This window comes from Triturus cristatus, chromosome 3_2 (genome assembly GCF_964204655.1).
Source record: "Triturus cristatus chromosome 3_2, aTriCri1.1, whole genome shotgun sequence".
In the NCBI taxonomy this organism is placed as follows: Eukaryota; Metazoa; Chordata; class Amphibia; order Caudata; family Salamandridae; genus Triturus; species Triturus cristatus.
Window position 1 is genome coordinate 748,335,316 of NC_140584.1, and position 15,723 is coordinate 748,351,038.

The following is a 15,723-nucleotide window of genomic DNA, read 5'->3' on the forward strand; positions in this document are numbered from 1 at the left end:
CAGTATTGCAATTGTGAATTAACAACATCAAGATTGCAATGAAGATGGGATGCACAACTACAGGGAAAAGGCGCTGGTTCAACACATTAGGGTTTGCTACGGCCTTACGTCCTGTTGTGTCCTGTGTTTATGTGTATCAGGCCGCTAACGGTCCTCTGCAGACTCCTTACAAGTGTTACAGAATCTGGTGGGTGTGTCTGGTTGTGGTTAATAAAGTTTGTGATGCAGTGCTTTCAGTTAAGGGTTGCATGCTGAAGAATAAAGACGTGTAAACCAGAGCTCTATCTGTGGCAAGGTCTGTTACTTACTCCCGGGCTGGGGAGGATGCTACATGTCCCAGCAGCTAAGCAAACTTCTGCCATAGGTAAACATTTAAAACCGACTGTGAAAAAATGCTGCATTTACTAAATTAGTTTGATGGTGAGACTGGGTTTCGGGGTCCCTTGTGTTTGGTTACTACATCTTTATTATTAGCTGTTACATACTTTTTCTGTCCTTTTTATGATTAACGTAAGGTTGACCTCATTTTTGATTGGCACCATTTTTAAATGCCATATCTTATGTAATGTGAATAACCAAAACAAATGTAAATGCTTCCATAGGATATATATTTACTGCTGCTAGATGTGCCTTACTTTCGGGGATAATCCAACAGAACTGAATTTACAGTGGCATGGTACTTGTCACTTCTGGCTTCATGGATCCCAGGGGAGGTAAAATACAGATGAATGTTGATCACCTGCCACATCTTAAGTGAGGATGATGGCGGGAGGGAGAATACCGAGATTACAGACAAATGCTGCTTTTACTTGGTGGTTGAAACCTACATGGGTTAACTGGGGAAAGATCAAAGCCTTGATCAAAAGGATGGGCTGAATTCAAGAAGCACCCAGAGACTTGTCGGCATGTGAAGTAAGACATTATAGATTTAGCTCCAGGACTAGAAGAACTTTCCATGTGATGACCTAAGAAACCTGACAAACCGGTGGCCCACAGATCCTATGCACAAACCAAAAGATCTCAGAAATGATGTGAGCATTTCTCCAGACTGGATTGAAGGGTAAGCTGAAAGTAATTTTTCTCAAAAACACAGATGAAGCATGGAGAAGATTGACAAACCCGGTTAACAGTTGCTCTACAGTTCACAAGTCATGAATAGTTTTCTTTGTATGTAAAATCCTGGGATCTAGACATGGAGAAGGTGGGACAATCATAATGGATCAAAGGCTTCCAGCGTAATATCATATTCAGGGATCACCCCCAATTTAATGTTTTAAAGAGAGAGAATAACTATCAGGAAAACACCCTTCCATCAGATGGAGACTGGTTTGCAGCCTTAGGTTTGACTCTCCTGACCAGCCAGAACTGGTCAGACCAGAGTCACTCTAGTCAAGGTGGACTAGAACTGACATACTAGAGATGTGCTCAGTGTCATGTGCCCTGCATCTCTTTGCCTGAAGTCTAGATCCAAAATTCTGCATGCGGTAAAATATAAAATAAATCACTTCTAAACTGACCAAGCCAAGGCCTATCCTTGCCATACGTGTGGTTTCATCAAGTAGTACATTGGGAAACAACCATTACAACGCAGTCATTACAACGCACTACATTTACAATACAGTCATTACAACGCATCTGCCTTTACATCGCATACTATTACAACGCAGCCATTACAACGCATGTCACTACAACACATGCCATTACAACGCATGTCACTACAATGCTTGCCATTACAATGCATTAAAAGGTAAGTAATGGGGAATAGTAATGTTTAACCCTACACTATCCAGCACTTACCCTACTGTTGCACTCACTGGAGTTGGAATAGTAATTTTACCCCTACACTATCCAACACTTACCCTACTGTTGCCCTAAAAGTATTATGCATTGTATTGGTATGCGTTGTAATGGGATGAGTTGTAAATGTAGTTTCTAAAAATGTATTGTGATGGCATGCGTTGTAAAATTATGCGTTGTAATGGATGTTGCAATGTAAAAACCGCATTGTAAAGGCATGCGTTGTAAATGTTTGCATTGTAACGTGTCCTATTCAGTACATTACTGGTGGACATTTTAAACTGCATGGGTGGTCTTGAAACCACCTCCAGCAGCCTTTGGGCTAGGTTTGCACTATATAAGTACCACATACATACATATATATATACAAACACTATTGATAATGAAAGCGCAGACATCTAGCGAATAAACCTCCCTCAAAGGTTGGAAGTGAGGATATTTATATTCTCTGGACCTACATGTGATGACAATAGTTTTTCTCTTGACTTCAAGACTTTCAAAGAAATAATTTTTCTCTAATATTTGTACAGACCTTTGAAACCATCCGGGCAAGTGGCCCGTCAAGGAATAAAGGCAAAATATTGGCCATGCAGTTAAATTGGCTGTTTTTCTCAAAGAAGAAGCGCATCTAAATGTGTAATGGCACAATACACGCCAGCATTCCGTGTTCAAGCGCCTATGTAGTAGGCCTGGGCTAAAATTCCGTTCCGCTCGTGGAAATTGCGATAATTTGACATTTTCGCGTTCCGCGGAGAGCGCGAAAAATGTCAAAATTTCCGCAATCCGCATTTTACCGGACATTTTTTGCTTGCTCGTGCTGTAAAATAATACATTCTCGCGTGCGCGCGATCGCCTTACCTGAATCCCCGCGTTCACCGACAAGTTTTCCCGATCCGGTCGCGTTCTCCACGAGATGTTGGATTGTTGGTAGCCATTTGCGCTGTCTCGCGACAGGTCGCTCCCGCATTAATGTCATACGTCGCGCGATCACGTCTTTCTTCTCGCGATCATGCACCGCAAGACGAGTGAAAACAAGATGGCCACGCCCGTGAGCAGCCGCATGGGTAAGTTGGCGAGCCGCGACCACGCAGAAAATACAGCGAACGGGCGGGAAATAAACTTCCGCATCTTCGCGATATTTCCGCATGTTTGCGGAGATTTTTAACATTTTCGCGAAAATTTGCGAAAGTGAATTATGCAAATTCCGCCCACCATTACTTTGTAGTTATAACAATTTAACAGTCATTGGCAGGCAACGCGTTTCGTCTGATGACCTTGGCTGATTCCAAAGCACCGCAGATTGACAGTGTGCCTTTGAAAATACCTCTGTAATACACCTTAGTAAGTAGAATCAGCATTGGCTCCTGATTTAACATTTGTGGCCAAGTGAACTATATTTTACTGCTTCTTTAGAGAATTTGAGACTTATATAAACGATCAGAATGAACAAATATGTACGCATATTTCTTTACAAGTGCCTGAAGCTTCCATGCATCTCCCATAGTCCCAGCTTAACTCCCCAGTTTGTGGAAATAGACATGGTTTGCCAGAGCCATACACATGATTTTGGAAGTTCATCAGTGTTGTATTAACTTCTCACTGGCGCATTTACGCTCCTTAAAATAAAAGAATAAATTGAAAGCCTTTCAGATGTTTTTGGAAAGAGTTTGCTGCAGGAAAAGGCACGCTCTACCTTGGGCCATGTGAGGTTTGGCATCGCATCTACAAAAACAGAACTTTCGTGCATATTATGTGGTTTGCTTAGAATTTTATGTGCAAAGGGTAATTGGAGACGAATCGTGAATATTTTCGAAATCTAAACCAGAAGAAAGTAATGTTTGTAAAGTTTAAAGTGCAGACTTTCTAAACAATAAACTCATATTTTAGTGGTCATGCCAGACAGAGCAAATTGGCAATTTTCAAAATAGACAAGCCGCAGCGCTGTCGGAAGATGGGGAGTTCTCTCCATCTTGATCTCTGTTCTTGTTGCTAATGTTTGCAGTTTAGCAGAGTCTTCACTGGAGCATTTAATATTGTCTGTTTTGATCATTCTTAAAAGATGGGAATATTGGCTGTGACCAGTGGCGCAACTAAACGCCTCCCTGCAAAGTACCAATCCACCCACCCCCCGCCCACCACCCTCCACTGTGGCCCCAGACCCAGTGTACTGTGAACCCCCCCTAAATTCCTCCTTCGCTCAAACCCCGTCCTGTTTATGTCAAGCCCTAAGCGAGGGCTGGTGAAGGAAAGGAGTGGGATGGGGGGGTTGTAAATAATGGGACGAGTAAGGAAGAATCAGAGTAATGAAGATTACCAGTAAGTAGACCATGCATGACCTCTTCTTCTTTCATCCTCATTCCATTCCCTACTATTGGAGGTGTGCCAAAGCAATTTACTCTTCATCAGCCCAAAAAGAACACTTCTAACATGTAAATCTTAGGGGAGAATTTTATTGTCATTTAATCCCTTTACTCATCTTTACCAGGCTTGTGCTTTCATCTCTCCTTTACACAGTGCCAACATTTAGAAACACAGGCAAAAATAAAAAATACAGTCAGCAAGAACTAAAGGGAAATATTGGATTCCTCAGTGGTCATTTGTCCTAGAATTACCTGAGAACCAAAGGATAACTCAGAACCTTGAATAACATTAAATCTGTAGTCTGTGCATAATCTTCCCACTTCGCCACTTACCAGTGTCTGAGATTAATTCAAGCATTTCATCCATCAATTTTTTTGTATACCTCAGTATGATGCCCTATGTCGGACAGATGTGCCCAGACATGGATCCTATGTACACTAAGCTACTGGAACAAAGTTATACCCGACTGATGAGCCCTAATTTGGGTAAAACCATTCTTGAGCTGCTTGTGTTCGATTCAGGAAGAACCTAGCCTGGCTGTATGTGCTGGACCATTCCCATTGGAGCAGGGTTAAGACTAATTTGCATATGACTGGGTCCAAATTGGTCCAAACTGATGTGGCATAGTGTACAAAACAGCGATGGACTGGGATGTGGTTGGAGTAATTACGAGTGGCTGAGATTAATACTAGCATTCCATCCATGGGTCTAGTGCACAGTCTGCCAGGGGAAATAAGCTATACCCGATTGATGAGCCATAATAAGGGTGAAATCGATCTTGGGTTTCTTGTGTTCGGGTCAGGGAGAACCTGGCCAAGCAGTTCTGGCCGGACTGTTCACATTGGAGCAGCATCAAGACTTATTTGCATAGGGATAGGTCCAAACTGACATTGCATAGTGTGCAAAATAAATAGGGGTGTGCAGAAATCATGAAGTTTCACTCTGTGGAATTCCGCAGAGTTACATGAAAACTCAAGGAGATTCTGCGGAACATTGCAAACGGGCAGAAATTGGGACATTGCACTGATTTTTAGTGCCGGGAGCTGGCGACAGAGGGCACTGCTTCTTTGCTGCTGCTCATATAGATTTTCTTCTTGAGTGGCAACTTTCTTACCGCAAACGGTTGCGACTGCCCATGTTGAGAAAATCTTGCCAGGTGCTCTTCTAGCACTCGAAAATCACAGGAAGGGTTGCCACTTTGAGCACGTGCTCGCTAACTTACTGTTGGTGGGATCCATGTGAGAAAAAACTCCACCACATGGTGGTTGATGGAGTTTGGTCAGAACTCCATGTTACAAGTATAACCTGGAGTATATATAACGCTGAACTACGATGCGGCCCAAGTAAGTACCAAACACTGAGATTAATTCAAGCATTCCCTCCATTACTTTTTTATATATTTCATTGCAGAGGAAGTGAGCGGTGCCCGTGCAGCTGCTAAAGAACAATATTAGGCGGCCCAGCAAGGGCGGCAGCTCCGACGCTCACCATCATGCTATAAATCAAAAACTTTGAAAGGGGAACCAAAGCAGCCAGGCATTCCAAAGGCAGGTAAACATGTGTGGTGCCATTTTCCTCCAGAAAAGCTCTAGAATAAATCAAACCATACTCCTGGAACCCTGCTCAGGAAGAATTAAATTAGTGATAAAAAATGTGTAAGATCTGCAGAAATGAGGAGTAGGAGGCCAAGTGGACACTTCACAAGGTTTATTTTGAAGTTGAACACAATAGAAATACCCCATCCATTAACTGCCAGACCCCAGCTTCTCCGCACTTTGTCCTCCCTTCCTCTCATCTCACAACATTCTCACTACAGCTGACTCCTAACATTCCAGTATACCACGCAATGCCTACCCAAATAGGCATACAGGTGTTCTACAGGGAAGTACATAGTCCTCCCCCCCCCACAGCCCTAACAGCATACAAGGGCGCAAAAATAACAAGAAAGGAACTGGGTGAAGGCGAGATGTACGGGAGGTATTGGAGGTCCTTTGACAGCTAATAGAGTGAAAACAGCTTTACAGTTTTAGAACTGTAGAGAGAATGGGCACCTTCACTCCAACAGTAAGGAATGGGACGAGGATGGAAGATGTGGAGGTAATACTTTTATTCTAAGGGCAAGTTAGTGTGTTTCACCTTTCTGTTTTTGCCAATTGTGGCACTGGAAAAAGGGAGATTGTGGTTCTGTGCTCAGCTGGAGCCTCTTGAGCGACTCATACCGGGACCATAGGCTTTTAAGTTGCGGGACTCTGGGGTATATTCTCCTGGGATACCCCTGGAACACACAGTGAGATGGCCCCTGAACCGGCAGCGATTATTGCGTGAGGGGACTAGGTGATGATGGCAGGCATATGGGGAGTCAAAAGCGCTCCATGACTCTAAAACTGGGTAAGGTTTTCTTATACCCTGTTGTTTAGTGTGTGAAGATCAAGCTTTGGGATCACTCTTGGTACTGGTTTGTTCCTTTTGTACATGCAGTCCATGATTTGCACACCCCCCAGTGTTGACTGTAGTGACACACTACAGTCAACACTGAGGGGAGCACATATCATGGACTACTCAACACTGAGGGGAGCACAAATCATGGACTGCATGTACCACGATTTAAAGGAGCAAACTTTACTGGGATATGATGTAGTGTCCAGCCACGCCATTTTCCCTGCCCAAACTGATTTTCATGACCTCCTCTACTATTTTCCACACGTTCCTAATGTTCCTCTTTGTAAAAAAATTGTATTATGGCCCATTGATTACACTTCATCCGGCCCGAGCCGGAGAGTACGGCTAAAGCCAGAGAGTATGGGCCGGGTGCGGAGAGTACAGCCCGGGCGCGGAGATTCTGGCCCAACTGCGGACGTAAAGATACCACTCAGAAATTACTTCTGTGAATACCAAAAGTAGTAAAGTTGGACGTTCGTCTCAGATTGACTTTGTGAATCGGGCCCAATATGTTTGCATCCTTCTCTTGGATGTAATGTCTACAACTCCCTCAACCCCAAGATGGCAAATAGTGGCTCTTAAGTAGAATATTGACGTCCAAGGTTTATTAATTTCCACTAAAATGGCCATGCTTATGTAGGCGGTCTCTTTTAGCGGTAGTACATTCATTATTTACTAAGAGATGTACTTTCTTAAGATAAAATCTCAGTTACACCAACTCACATTGGCCACTGGCAAGAAAGCGAGCCACATAGGTGTTGTTTCCAACCTCACTGTGATATATGACCATATTCTATAGCAGAGGTGTATTGAAGTATATATGGAGAGTGTGTGCGTTGTGCTGTATGTAATGTGAGTTTTCGCTTGTGTGGCCCTGTGACTTGTGCCTTCTTTTCTCTGGAGAATGTTCCATTGACTGCTTTTATGAAACTCTTGTGTGGAATCCTATTGCGCTCTACTAAAGGTAATTGGTTTGAGGAAAGTAGCCCCACTGGATATGTGATGTCATTTGTTCACAATAAAACACATTCACCAAAATGTCAGGAATAGGGGAAGTCGAACACACAACGTGTGATGTCAGGAATGCTTGGAACTCGTCTAACAAGTGATATTCACTCGGGGTAGTATTCCAACCCATTGTTTTTTTGCCCAACTTTCCACCTCAGACTAGACCCAGCTATATGCAAATCAGCCTGGGTCCTGCACCAAAAGGAACAGTTCAGCATGAACTGGCAAACAAGGTCCTCTCTGATCCAGAACACAAGCAACTCAACACTAGTTTCGGCCTACAAGTGCATTCTGACAGCCTGAAGTGCCTAGGTAAAACTTTAATTTTCTTAGGCACAACTTCATGTACCCAGACATAGGGTCAAATGCCCAGGCAGAAGCAACATAAGTAGATGTGTACTTTTATATGCCAGTGTGCTTTGGGATCAAAGCAGACATCTTGTTTCTCTTTGGATAACAGAGCTACCTTTCTAGTTGTATAATTTGCATAGTTCATTAATTTTTTAACTATAGTCAGCAGATGTATCCCTCAGGTCACACCGATTCTTCTATGTGAGGCTTTAGAGAGCAGAATGATATACAAAGTTAAGCAGATCAAAAAGTTTTAAACTTCAAATAAAGGTTCTAGACTATAGTTTGAACATATGTGTGAGGTTAAAATCACCCAATATTAAAATGGTCTGGGCATTAGGTGATCCAGTCTTTGGATATCACTCACCATCTCTCACTAAATAAATCGATACTCAGGAGGTCCTAAAAACGTTCACCTCATTTAGGGATGTTAATACTGATGCCATTCCTATCATCTTTATAGACTACGAGAACATTAGCTTTCTCTCCTCCTCTCCTCATCTTTTCATTATCACATGTGCAATCATTTGGGAATGAAACCAGTCAGCATAATGTCAGCATAAATCAATGTAGTCCGGACCGTAGTCGGGAACAAAACTAGCCCAATGCTCCCCACTCTCAACCCGAGTAGACACCACTGCTCCTCGATATAGCCTCACTCTGTCAAAAGACCTCCAAGTCTAGTCCAGCTACACTAAAACAAAATGTCATGAAAAGTGTTAGGCTCCGTGGCTAACGCCGACCCCAATGGCGCCCGCGCTTGAGAGCGAAGCCGAGAGCCCCGCCCGCCGTTCCCTGACGGCAGCTGGGGGCAGCGCTTGAAAGATAAAAGCACGGGATCCACGCTGGTAGCGCGCTTCGCGTTCCAGTTCAGATCCCGCCAGGCCTCCACGCTTTTCGGATTTCCCTGCTTACCTGTTCCTTAGGCTTGTCCTTTGGTTCTTGTCTTCTGTGATTCTTCGTGTTGCTGGCTCCTGCTTCCGGGTCCTTGGGTGTTTCTTCCGGGGCTGCTTGCTTACTGCTCCCGGTTGTCACAATACATTGTAGCTCCAGAGTTCTTGTTGGGCTTAACCCCTTAACGTCCTGATTCTGCTAAATATAGAATTAGGCAAGGGGTTTTAAAGCATCACGATATCTTTGTTTCTTGGACATTTGCACATTATGTTTAGATTGGAACAGCACTTATCTGATGGTTCCATGTTCTCTTCCATATTTCATGAGGTCATTATGTTCTCGGATCTCTGTGAAGTAAGAAAGCATTATTAGAACTGCAAATTAAAGTTGCTCTTCGCTAGTACGAATTGTATAGTTTTGCCCCCTGCTTTTTTTTGTCTTTTGTCCCGTGTCCCCTCCTGATAACGGAAATTCGTTTTTTGTCTTTTCCCTGCATACAGGAGTAACGGGAATTATTGTTTGTTTCATTTTTTGGGGCTTACTATTTCTATGTTGATTCTCTGTACCTTATTTCTTTTCTTGGTTTTCTTGCTTACTGCTGCAGTCCTATTGCCTATTGACCTATGACCCTCCTTATAGACAGTTGAGGTGTTCTATCGTCCTTGGGGAGTGGATTCCTCGCATATAATGGCATCTCCTATCTAAGGTATCCCGTAGGAACTAGGAAGGACAATATATATATATATATATATATATATATATATATATATATATATATCCTGCCTTACCTATACTTAGTACTCACGTTATTTTTTCCTTTTCAGGATTGTAGCAGACCCTCTCAGAAGACCTAGCGGACGTCTCCCCCTTTTCTCTTCCCTTGTTTTGTTTCCCTCCTTTCCACCTTCCCTCTTTGGCTTTTACATAGTTGGGCTAAGGAGGTGGGGGAGGGAAGTTGGGGTCTAGCGTCGTGTTCATCCATGCCGTCTCTGCAGTAAACACAGGTGAGCCCTCACAAACAGACCCTGCTTAGAAAGACTCGACCACTCGAGAGCATGATTCACATCAGTGGTACAATAACACACCTCATAATTAATTACAGCCACATACTGCTGACCCAAGAACAAATCTCCTATCCATTCCCCAAAATGAACTGCTTGACATTAAACTAAGGTTGGATCACATGCATGATATGAAGCAAAATCTGCAAACAGCACTATCCGTCTTTTTGTCCCAAATCACTTTCCTTCCAGGGCCTGCTCACCTATGTTCCTGAGTTATATGTAATTTAAGAAACTTAGTCATGGAAAGCCCAACACGCACACCAACCCCAATAGTTTGCTGAGTTTATTTGCGCACATTAACTCTAATAAAACCCAGACTTGAGTGCTTTGTGATCACAGATCCCTCAATACCTCAATCTCCAGAGCTTGATATCTTAAACACAAAGATCAGTTTGTCCAAGCAATCTCAGAAGAATCACCTACTCTCAATCTAGTTACCCACACACATCTCACCAAGGTTGCCATCCTGAATTGGAGATCTGGGACCTCTAAAGCAATTTCCATGTCTGTCCTCAACTAAGAAGGCACATACTAGTTACCAGTACAATATAACTTCCTCCACCGTGTTAGGATAGAAAGCTGGTGTGTGGGTGCCTTTATCCACAAGCAGTCATTTGAATGTTAACTGTGTACCCCAATAACCACCTACTTGCTCCAGTAGCACCCTGTGGAAATTCAAGAATGCAGTGCATTTCACCTTCATAATTAAAATTATGCCCAGGCTTAAACCACTTGTGATGCATTCTGTATTATTTTTGATGAAGGCAGGCTGCTATTGGGTTGTGATCACCATGCCTTCATCAAGGGTAACATGTAGCTGTTGTCATCTGCACACATCTGGAAACTGATGTTATAATTTACAATCATGCAAGCCAGTGGGACCATATATACATTACACAAAATGTATGAGAGGGTGGAACCTTTATGAACACTGATGCAGGTGAAGTCAAAAATGAAAGGATCCATTTTGACTTGGTCAGCATGTTTTTCCAAGAAAGAGGTGACCCAAGGAAGGGAAATTTCTTCCATACTCACAGCCTTTGCTAGCCTGTAAAATAATATTGTATGGTGAATGGTATCAAAGGTTGTTGATAGGTTCTATAGTCTGAGTGCTCATGCATTTTATTTGTCACTGGTAGTCAAAAGTTATTTTCCTATGCTTAAGATGTGTTTTCAGTCCCAAATCAAATGCAAAAGCTAGGCTGCAAATTATTTAGTATGAATTTTTTTGTCGATGTGTGATGATATGGGAGAGAAAACCGCCAATGCCAGTGCTTTGCAAATGTATAGGAGCATGCAATTACATAATGTCTCATTTCAGGATTAGCTTTTTAGGAGAGGGGTAATGACAGCATGTTTAAATTTACCAGGAACAACCGTGTTTCCATGTTTTTGGAGAAGCTGGTCGGAAGGGAACATGATGATTCCTGGTTTAATATTTTGGGCTTTAGTTTGAATATTTTCCCACTGAAAAGGCTTCCAGGGTTTTCCAGAGCTGTTGCAAAAGAACTGAAGCTATCCTTCATGAGTGACCACCATTTCTTTGGAGCTCTTGAAGAGTGAGTCATCAGCTTTTGAGATATTTGATCGGCACTGGCTCGATATTCAGTAACATTTCTCAGCACCTAAAAGAATGTCAAGTCAAAAAATTGGTTCAGGAAATCGAGGAGAATCAGATGATAAAGTTCACCTGAAGTGCATGTGAATAGAGCAATTTGATAAAACAAAAGTCCCAGCTACAACAGAAGATCACCAAATCTTCAAAAAACCCACTAATACATCATCTAAAAAGACACCATTTTGCAAACTACCAAACATGGGCTTCTACATATGAAAATGACTACATCCCAAAATGCATGCCTAGAAAACACGCACACACACCCACACACGCAAACAGACGTACACACACACACCCTCCTACCCGCCACATACAGCAGCAAAGAAGTGATGGATAGCAATGTTAAAATCAATCTGAACTGCTGGAAATTACTCTGGGCACAGTCCATTCCATTGTTGTGAGGGTATTCACCTTAATATTGGAGCAGCATCATTTAGGTTCCCTTTTAACACGCCACAAATACGTATTTATATGTGCACTTAGCACTACATACTTGTGTGTCCTAACCTTATAAATGTAAAGTGTTGCACTTGAATTCTGTACTGAAGTGCATTCACTGTAGAACTAGGAATCACATATACTGTGTGTCTTAACTCCATTAAACTTTGTATACTCCTTACAGTTTTGATAAAAACCATCCTCACACTATTAAAAAGTATTTACACTAGAAACGAGAATGAATCATGTAAACGTATGCACTGATGTTTTCGCATTGGTATTCATAATGGTATTTTTAGTCACACTTGTATCCGTGCATTCAAAGTTATTCCACATTTACTGAAATGTAAAATGAATCTAATTTGGAGTCTAAAGTACTCACATGTGTTATTTATTTGTAAGTTGTATGTGGACATGTACATTAAATGTGCACTACTGAGTTAATATGTTAAGTTAGCATCAATAGGCCTGTATTTCTTTCTGCATAAAATACTGTTTTTTATTTCTGCTTGTGTGACTTTTCACTTGCAGGTATATTCACACGGTTTGTTAGTTAGAATAGAAATAACTCTGTACTAGCGATAGAGAGCCAGAGAAGAATTCCTTGACAGGGAACAAGGAGAGCTAGAGCATTCATTGATTTTATAAATGTATTGAGGAGTCATAGCTACTCAAGGACGATGTCTTCCTCAGGACTGGCCTGGGAGAGTTTGCTAATGTATCAGCTGACAACATGAGAATGGAAAGGACAATGGAGCCCCTGATGATGTGATCAATTGGTGCTACCCAAAGATTTGTGTGATATAAGCAGGTGTTCTCACAGATTGATCTTGGCCACTTTTTCCTTGGAATTTGAGAGGTACAGACCTTTTTCTGGATTTTCCCAACTTTTTGAGATCCTTTTAGATTTAACCATCCTCATTAGTTTTGGAGTCTAAATTAGATGACTTTTGATATTACTTATGTTTAGGAGAGACGATCAGGGACTCTTGTTTGTCTTATACAGATGTGACTAAACTTCTTCATGAGGTTTAGCTATTCAGTTGGTATTCCATACCTTTACAGCATGATGGTGAGATTAATTTACATTAACCTGACTGCTAAATTGTAATAAAACTTCTTAACTTTATCTACTGGTTTCTGATCCTTATTGTGTAGCCAAATGGGCTGCACTGTTAATTGCATGTGTTTGAAAAAGTGCTAACTCCCATCACCTCTCAGTCACATAAAATGATTCATTGGATAACCAAAAGTAAAAGGGTCGGCCCAGTGCTGAATAGACTTTGACTAAAAAATGTTGTGCTACCAGAATATTGTGGACAAAATATAGAGAACCAAAATATTGACAAAGTAGGTCGAAATAGATAAGTTTACTTTACTGAACTCCACTTACTGTGCATTAACATTATATACTTATCATATCAATATTTTGGCCACAAACATTTGCTGGCATGACATTTCTGTAGTCAAAATTGGACATACAACTGTTGTTCGCTCATCTCTGCAATTGCAGTAGGGGACCTACTACATGCGTATCTTTGGCTTGTCCGAAAAAAGACAGCACATAAATTCCTTGCAGCTACAGGGTTGCCCCTGAGCTCAAAGACTTGGGTTTCCCAGAACTTGCTCAGCAGGTCATGGGATATTATCCCGTAGGATCGACTATCTGCACTTTTTATGGTTAGAAATGAGATGGTATCGGATTGTCTTCAAACCTCAGAATTATGTTCTTGATTTATGATACCATTTTGCCAGATCCTATTGTTTTGGCCCTCCTGCACCAATCCATGTATTTCATCCCCAACAGAAACAATACAAATGTCCCTGGCTGTCTCTCTTAATCACATCTCCACTCCTGGAAAACAACAAAATAAAACTGGTGCAAATTCCATTGTTCTTAGCTGAAGTATTCAGGTTAACAGCCTGCTTTAAACTCTCTAGTTGTTTGAGAGTGAGCATGTTGAACACCACAGACACTCAGTGAAGAGCATCAAGGAGGTGGGAAGAGGCAGGAGTTGTGACAGGCAGTAGCTCGCCTTTTGGCAGGTTACCAGCATGTTGCGAAAATCTAACTATAAGCTTTTTATTTGCAGCAACTTTAAAATAAACATGTGACTCTAGAAGTTCTGAGGTTGCTGGCACCAAAAATGCATTTCAATAGGTCGCCATTAAAGCATTTAAAATGTACAATTTCCACTTACAGGATCTGGAAACATACCTATATTATTATCTTTCATCTCTATCTCCTCGAGTCAGGACTGGGTCATTTGTATGCTTGCTGTCTTCCTTGAATGTGGTAGTAATTTCTTTAATGATATGTGGCTCACCTTACATGAGTTAGAGAGCGCAAGAGAACCATACTCTAAACTTGCTTACTCTGAAAGAATTCAAACGAAATAAACGCTGGAGGTAGTCACAAAATGTGTGAGCATCTGCACATGAGCTACATTTCCTATAGTTCCACTGAACTCTCATGTTGTTTGGAAAGGGTGGCAGAGATTTTTATGGTATTTAGGGCTCCTTTTTATGGCATACTTGCTGGGCTGCGTTGGCAGGACAATTATATGGACACTGGAGGCATAGCCTACACCACAATGATGGATGGGAGCGAGAATCCGTGGCTTCGACCCAACCTCCCTGCCAGGGAGATACCCGACAGCTCTTATCCAAATGGTAAACTTTAGGAAAAACAATTCCCATATAACAACACCCATACCAATGTGCAGGCAACCTATAGTAGGCATTCTTACCACACACATAATCAACCTGGAGGGGCGATATTTCCTCCTTCTAAGCATCCTAGTTGGAGCGGTGGTCCACATAGTCAGGATCTATGCCTCAAATGTGGGACAGGGGGATTTTCATGATTTTTTGTCTGCAGAACTAGTCCAGTATGTTGGTTCCCTATTAATTTTGAGCAAGTCTTTTAATGATGTAGAAGACACCAATATTGACAGGTCTCATCTGCCTCTGACCTCAGCCCCCCAACAAGAACATCCAGAGCTCTCAGAGCTTGGCGAGAACATTGGGGCCTATCAGATACCTGGCGCCATAGATATCCAGAACTAACCGGGTACTCCGTTTAATCATGCGTTAAAGATTTATAGCAGTGATTCACTACTACCCAAGATCTCTAGCATTAAATAATTGGGACACAGATATTCCAACCAAAATCCCTTACTCATGCATGTAACATGGAGATGCTGCTGCCATTAATTTCCGTCTGGAAACTCTAACCTGTTACATTGGAAAATCTGGCATATAGGTGTACAATCAACACTCACATAGTCCACTATTTCAGGGAAAAGGAGTGTTCGGCAGAGATGCCCATCAATGAATGGTATGCTTTCAGAATAGCTATACGTGGTGCATGTATCCAATCTATTGTATCTATACAGCAAAGGGGGCTAAATTGTAACTATTGGACCAATTGTTTCCCAAAATGGACAGTGATAGTGACCACTATACACAGTTGGCCTCGCAACATGCTGAACTCCATCAATTACAATGTCAGGACTACGTGGCCTACTCGACCACTTGTCAAGTGGAAGGAGACAATTCTAGAATACTCCTGGCCCAGTTACTCTGATCAGAGGAGGCTGCTTGTGTGGCAGAAGGCTATTATGGTCATTTCCATGCCAGTCCACTTAACCCACCACTGGATGCTGTCAAGTAGTACCTTGGTACACCAGACCTGCAAGTCTGACGGCTAAGCAGAGTGTGGAGGTGGGCAGCCCCATGAACATGTTGGAC